This window comes from Chiloscyllium plagiosum, unplaced genomic scaffold, assembly GCF_037043375.1.
Source record: "Chiloscyllium plagiosum isolate Xiang-an unplaced genomic scaffold, Cpla_swu_hap1 HiC_scaffold_12, whole genome shotgun sequence".
Classification (NCBI taxonomy): domain Eukaryota; kingdom Metazoa; phylum Chordata; class Chondrichthyes; order Orectolobiformes; family Hemiscylliidae; genus Chiloscyllium; species Chiloscyllium plagiosum.
In genome coordinates, this window is record NW_028270150.1 from 10763314 (window position 1) to 10771408 (window position 8095).

An 8095-nucleotide genomic window follows, 5' to 3' on the forward strand; every position below is an offset into this window, starting at 1 on the left:
CCTGTAATGGGGCGACCAGAACTGTACACAATATTCCAAGTGTGGACGCACTTGCGTTTTGTATTTTTTGCAGCATGACAAATACGGCTCTAGATCTCAATCCCTCTCCCAATGAAACCTAACACACCGTATGCCTTCTTAACAGCACTATCAACCACTTTCAGGGATCTATGTACATGGACTCCAAGATCCCTCTGCACATCCACACGACCAAGAATTTCTACATTGGCCCAGTACTCTGCCTTCCTGTTATTCTTCCCAAAGTGCATCACCTCACATTTAGCTGCATTGAATTCCATTTGCCACCTCTCAGCCCAATTCTGCAGTTTATCCAAGTACCCCTGTGTGGTGTAAAATTATGTCCCAATACATGTGTGAATCATAATGTAACACATGTATTGGGCCAAGCAGTGGAATGTGGTGAAACGGTTAAAAATTATGTCCCAATACATGTGTGAATCTAACCGGAATGGAGGTGTTGCTTAGTCCCGTGTGAATCTTATTACACACCTCCCCGTGTGAATCTTCTTATCTGTATGTAACCAGAATGGAATGTGTTTTTTAGCCTTGCTCTGCTGTTCACATGAATGTTTATATCTGGAAAAGAGTATATCAGCTGGAAAAGTCTCCAGTTCGGTGAGTCTGCTCCGGGGTTACGTTTAACCGCCGAGCGTGGGTTGTTGGCAACCGCTCTACGAGAACTGACGGCTCCCAGTTCCGGTAACATGTAGAGTGAGTATAAGCCAGACCCGGGAGTCTGCTCCGGGGTTACGTTTAACCGCCGAGCGTGGGTTGTTGGCAACCGCTCTACGAGAACTGACGGCTCCCAGTTCCGGTAACATGTAGAGTGAGTATAAGCCAGACCCGTTGTAAGTATGAGACCTGGTTGTGGCGACGCTGCGGGGAATAAAATGCTCATATTCTAGCAGACTCGCCTCTTGGTCGTTTGTTCTGTGTCAGACTACTCTCCTACGAACCTGACCTTGAGAATTTTTTTAAAACACCCTGCAATCTGTAACATTCTTCCAAACTGTCCACTACTCTACCGACTTTAGCTTGACAAAGCTTTTCACTGTGCCTCGGTATATGTGACAATAAATTCAATTCAATTCAATAAATCTGCTCCCTCTAATCTTGAGGCTACGCCCTCTTGTCCTAGTTTCACCTGCTGGCGTAAACATCCTCTCTACTTCGATCCTATCTATTCCCTTCATAATTTTATATGCTTCTGTAAGATCCCCCCTCATTCTGCTGAATTCCAATGAATATAATCCCAGTCTATTCAGTCTCTCCTCATAAACCAACCTCCTCAACTCCGGAATCAACCTAATGAAACTGCTCTGCACGCCGTCCAGTGCCAATACATCCTTTCTCAGATGTTAGCCGTGGTTTTCTTGTGATTAGAGTTGACCTACTCTTGGGGAATGATTTTGAGTGAAATCATTAACTTCTCCAGTAATTACACAAAGGCCAATTGAGATCAAGGAGGACAAGAAATTGGTTCTAGAAAGATTTCGTTCCTGATTGGTATCCTGGGCAATGGCTAAGCCAAGACCATTATCAGACATCACATTGGCAGCACAGGCAGATATTTGGTCATCTGAAACCTTTGGCGGTGTGGGTTTGGATGATCTGAAGGAAATGTTCAACATGTCTACTCACAGAGAATGGTGGAGCCTGTGGAATTAGTGAAATAGTTTGGTGAAACAGGAAATTGAATGAAAGAGGGAGGAGGTGATCAGTCCCTCCTTTTCCCTCATTGGTAAGTACATCTGCTCTTCAACATTCAGATGAGGTTTTGTAAAATTTGGGCATGATGGGGGAAAAAAGAGTCAACCGGGCAGGACACTGAGGCTGAGCAGGAAATAACAATTGAGGCCAAGGCTTGAGGCCTACTCACATATCTGGGACCCTGGACAGAGACAGAGGCACCAGCAGGGGAGGAGACCCAGGGATAAGATACAGTGAAAAAAATAGAATCATATCACAGGAAAGGCTGTACATTCATTGGTTGGTTAGTAGCTATGACAGGCCACTATAAATGCCGGAGAAAACACCACAGAAGCGCTTCACAGGAGGCTCCCAAGCACTGAGGATGTCACCTAGACAGGGGACGAAACGTTTGCAACAAAAACTTCCAGCTCGGCGAACAGAACCACAGCAAGTAGCTATAAATTTGAATACCTATTTTCAGTTGCTATCAGATTAAAGATAAATTGGAGAAATAATTTATAGATTAAAAAATAAAGAACAGTGGGAAATATAAAAGTTTTTTTTGATTCAAAAATATACTTTATTCATAAAAGAAATCTTTACATGTGTATATTGTGACAAACACAGTTTGGTTGTAGCATATCAAGGAAACAATGGAGTTTGACTCCATCCAAACAAGCCAAAGGCAACTCTTATTTGAATCAGGTCTTAGACGACAGAACACGAGAGAGGCTGGACCAGCCGCTATCTCTGGACAAGCTGACCAAGGCCCTCGAGTCCTTCAAAAAGAATAAAACTCCCGGAAGCGACGGCTTACCGGTCGAGCTCTATTCCGCTCTGTGGGACTTGATTGGCCGGGACCTGCTGGAGGTGTATGTCAGTATGCTTCGGGCAGGTACCATGAGTGAATCCATGAGGAAAGGCATCATCACCCTCATCTTCAAGCGGAAGGGGGAGAGGGAGGAAATCAGAAATTGGAAACCAATCTCACTATTGAATGCAGATTACAAAATTTTGTCAAAGGTAATTGCCAACCAGGTCAGGTCTGCTCTGGGGTCGGTAATTCACCCCGACCAAACCTGTGCTATACTGGGCAGGAAGATCGCTGAGAGTCTTGCACTCCTCAGGGATACGATCGCCTACGTGCAGTACAGGGGGTTGGACACCTGCCTCATCAGCCTGGACCAGGAGGAAGCCTTTGACAGGATATCGCACACGTATATGAGAGATGTTCTCTCCAAAATGGGCTTTGGGGAGGGAATCTGCAATTGGATCAGACTGATCTACACCAACATTGTCAGTGCAGTTTCAACCAATGGGTGGGAAATCAGATAGCTTCCCAGTCAGATCTGGAGTCAGGCAGGGCTGCCCTCTCTCTCCTGCCTTGTTTGTGTGCTGCATAGAGCCATTTACCGAGTCCATCAGAAAGGATGTGAGCCTGAGAGGGGTGACTATTCCTGGCAGCGGGGGCCTGCAGGTTAAGGCCTCCCTGTACATGGATGACGTCGCCGTTTTCTGCTCGGATCCGCTGTCCATGCGCAGATTCATGTGCTTCTGTGACCAGTTCGAACAGGCCTTGGGGGCCAAGATAAACCGAGGCAAGAGCGAGGCCATGCCCTTCGGGAACTGGGCCGACCAATCTTCGATCCCCTTCACCATCAGGACCAACCACCTGAAGGTGCTGGGTATTTGGTTCGGGGGGGCTGGGGCGTGCGCCAAGTCTTGGGAGGAGCGTATCAGCAAAGTGAGGCAGAAACTGGGCAGATGGAAGCTACGGTCGCTCTCCATCGCAGGAAACAAGTGGTCATCAGGTGTGAAGCACTGTCATTGCTGTTATATGTGGCACAGGTCTGGCCTATTCCCAGAACCTGTGCCGCTGCAGTCACCCAGGCCAACTTCCAATTTATATGGAGATCAAAGATGGACCGGGTCCAAAGGGACTCGATGTATAAAGACCTGGGCAACGGGGAAAAAAACACATCCAATGCCACCTTTGTGTGTGGCTGCATCAAGCTGTGTGTGGATCCCCTGTACGCAAATGTCAAGTGTCACTACGTACTGAGGTTCTACCTGTCCCCGGTGTTGCAAAGGATGGGCCTGGCCTCGCTGCCGCGGAACGCTCCGAGTAGTTGGATCGTTCCGTATCACCTGTCCTTCGTGGAGAAATTTATGAAGAAAAACACCTTTGACCTCAAGTCCATCAAGAAGTGGTCAGCACGTAGTGTCCTTGAGACCCTTTGGGAAAAGGAGAGGGCGGATCCTATCGAGCGGTTCCCTGAGCAGACTGTCAAAGCCATTTGGCAGAATGCCTCATTGCCAGAACTTTCCAACAAGCACCAAGACATGGCTTGGCTGGTGGTGAGAAGGGCTCTGCCTGTGAGATCGTTTATGCACGCCCGGACTCTCAGCGCACCGCACGCTACCCTCGAAGCGGCTGCGGGGGGGACGAGACTGTCACACACCTCCTTCTGGAATGTGCCTACGCAGAAGAAGTCTGGAGAGGAGTGCAGTGGTGTTTGTCGAGGTTCGTCCCGAGCAGCGCTGGGACTCCGTGCTCTACGGCCTGTTCCCTGGGATGCACACCGAGATGAACATCAACTGTGCCTGGAGGATCATCAACTCGGTGAAGAACGCTCTCTGGGCGGTCTGAAACCTGTTGATCTTCCAGCTGAAGGAGTTGACCCCGACTGAGTGTTGCAGACTGGCACATTCCAAGGTCTAGGACTACGTGTTGAGGGACACGCTGGAGCTTGGGGCAGCTTCCGCCAAGGCGCAGTGGGGAAAGACCACCGTGTAGCATCTGCCTGCCTAAGAAGAACAGGGGGCCCACCCAGTCATTTGGGCTCCGCTGATGCCTCAGCAGAAGAGCTGGATAGTAAATGTATATAGGACTTGTATATAGGAAAAATACATTTCGATGTCTGGATATAAAGCAATGTAATGTGTGCACAAGAATGGCATGACCAATTGTATAGAGAGCCAAATAATTTTATGAATAAAGTATATTTTTGAAATTAAAAAATACTCTTATTTGAACCACACTATATTTACACACATTTCCATGAGAAATCTCCATTTTTTATTTCAAAAGTATACTTTATTCATAAAAACTCTCTTTATGTATACATATAATTACAAACACAGTTCGGTTCTGTACAGTAGCATATCAAGGAAACAAGGACATTGAGAGTTTGACTCCATCCAACAAACAAACCAAAGACATCTCTTCCACATACAGGCTATATTTACATGCATCTGAGGCATCGGAAGGGTCCAATAACTGAATGAACCTTCAGTAGGAAATTTAAAAATACAAATTAAATACTCAATAAATAATTTGGAGATACAGGGCCAGGCGATGTGATGTACCTGCATGATGTGGGAGCTGGTGGACACCAATGTGGTTCATACTGACCACATCTGTAACGAGTGTTCGTTACTTAAGGAACTCCAGCTCAGAGTTGATGAGAGGGAATCTGAGATCGCACTGTGACACATCAGGGAGGAGGAAGGTTAGCTGGATGCTGTGTTTCAGGAGGCAGTCACATCCTGTAAGTTAAATTTGGCGAGTAGTCAGGGACAGGAGGGTGTAACTACCAAAAGGAAGGTGGATGGATCCTGAATTTAGCATTGGAAGTGCCTCAGCTCTTGACCTTGTCCAATAGGATGAGGGGCTTCCTGCATGTTGAGGAAAAGGGAGGATGAGCAAACTGACCACTGCACTGTAGTACAGGAGGCCATGCAAGTAGGGGGAGCAAAAAGAAAAGTGGTAGCGATCGGGGACTCCATGATTATGGAGACAAAGAGCATCCTTTGGAGGCAGAATATGGGGCTCCCCATGGCATGTTGCCGACCTGGTGGCAAGCTCAGGGGTATCGCAAAGGAGGGGATGAATCCAAGGAATTAGGAACAAAATTAAAGAATGGGACCACAAGGGCTATGTCTCTGCATTATTACTCCAGTCATATGCACATTGGCAGAGTTAAAAATAAAATCAGGGAAATAAACTTGTGGCTAAAGGAGTGATGTGGGAAAGAGATGTTCTGTGTCTTGAGGCACTGGCATCAACATTGGGACAGGAGGTAACCGTATCTTTGGGACAGCTCCACCTGACCCTTTCTGGGACCAGGACCCCAGTGAAAAGGCTAAATAGGATGGTCACGAGGATTTCAAACTAGTTAAAGGACGGGGGGGGGGGGATTATTGAAGTTTCCAGAACAAATAATCGGACAGAGGGTATGGAAAAGGTCAGGAATCTAACTACAGGCACAGCAGATGTGGAGACAACTATGAGAAGAAGGCAGTCAATGCAGGACTGAGGGTGTTGTACTTCAATGCACAAAACAAGATAAATGAGTTTGAAAGCAGATTAAAATTGGCAAGGACAATGCTATGGGTATCACAGAGACGTGGTTGCAAGGGGATCAGGACTGGGAGTTAAATATCAAAGGAAACACGTCCTAGTGAAAGGGCAGGCAGATGGTCAGAAGGGATGGAGTTGCTTTGTTAGCAAGAAATGACGTTAAGTCAATAGTAAGAAGTGATATAGGGTCAGAAGGCATTAGAATCTGTGTGGGTAGAGTTGAGGTATTGCAAAGGCAAAAAGACCCTGATGAGAGGTATGTACAGGCCTGCTAGCATTGGTCAGGATGTGAGATAGAAAATAACTCAGGAAATAGAAAAGGAATGTAAGAAACACACTGTTACAATAATCCTTGGGGAGTTCAATATGCAGGTGGACTGGGAAAATCAGGTTGGTAGCGATTCTAAGAAATTCACAAAATGTCTACAGAGATGGTTTTTGGAGCAGCTTGTGATACAGCCCACTAGGGAATGGGCAATTCTAGTTTGGTGATGTATAATAAGGCAGACTTAGAGTCATAGAGATGTACAGCATGGAAAAAGACCCTTCGGTCCAACTCCTCCATGCCGACCAGATATCCCAACCCAATCTCGTCCAATTTGCCAGCACCAGGCCCATATCCCTCTAAACTCCTCCTATTCGTAAACCCATCCAGATGCCTTTTAAATGCTATAATTGTACCAGCTTCCACCACTTCCTCTGGCAGCTCATTCCATACACGTACCACCCTCTGCGTGAAAATGTTGCCCTTTAGGTCTCTTTTACATCTTTCCCCTCTCACCCTAAACCTATGCTCTCTCGTTCTGAACTCCTCCACCCCAGGGAAAATATTTTGTCTATTTATCCTATCCATGCCCCTCATGATTTTGTAAACCTGTATAAGGTCACTGAATAGGGTGCTGAAGGTGAAGGAACTGCTAGGATCAGTGACCACAATATGACAGAATCCACCCTGCAGTTTGAGGGAGAAGCTGGAATCAGATGTAAAGGTAATACAATTGAGTTAATGGAAGGGGTTGCCTGGCAAGAAAGATGGTGAAGCAGTAATGGCAGGAATTTCTGGGGTAATTCAGGAGGGACAGCAGAAAAGAAATCCAAGGAAGAAGAAGTGAAGGATGAGGCAACCATGCCTGACAAGTGAAGTCAAGGACAGCAGAAATGCAAAAGATAAAAACATATAGTTTGGTGAAGATTAGTGAGAAGCCAATGGATTGGGAAGCCTTTAAAAGCAACAAAGGACAAGTAAAAAGTAATAAGAGAGCAGAAGGTCATGTATGAGCAGAAGTGAGCTAGTAATATAAATGAAGAATGCAAAAGTGTCTTAGATAGATAAAAAGTAAGAAAGAGGCAAGAGTGGACATTGGACTGCTGTAAAATGAGACTGGAGAAGTAGTAATAGGGAATAAAGAAATGGCAGAGGAACTGAATATGTATGTTGTATCAGTTTTCACGGTAGAAAAGAGCAGCAATGTATCAGAACTTCAATTAGAGTCAGGGGACAGAGGTGAGTGTAGTGGCCATCACTATGGAGAAGGTGCTGGGGAAGCTGAAAGGTTTGAAGGTGGAGGTGAGGGTGAAGGTGATAGATTGGAGTGGAGGGTGGAGTGGATAGGTGGGAAGGAAGGTGAGCAGGTCAAGAGAGTGGTGCCACGTTGGAAGGTTGGATCTGGGGCAAGATGGAGGGAGGGGAAATGAGGAAACTGGTAAAATCCACATTTCCGACGCATGAAACAACTTTACCAACCTGTGGCCAAACAATTTAACTCCCCCTCCCATTCCCCCAAGGTCAAGCAGATCTTGGGCCTCCTCCATCGTCAAACCCTTACCACCCGCCACTTGGATGGGACCGTCCAACCACATGGAATCAATGTGGATTTCATCAGTTTCCTCATCTCCCTTCCACCCACCTTATCCCAGATCCAGCCTTCCAACTCGGCACCACCCTCTTGAACTGTCCTACCTGTCCATCTTCCAACCCACCTATCCACTCCACCCTCTGCTCCGACCTATCAACTTCCC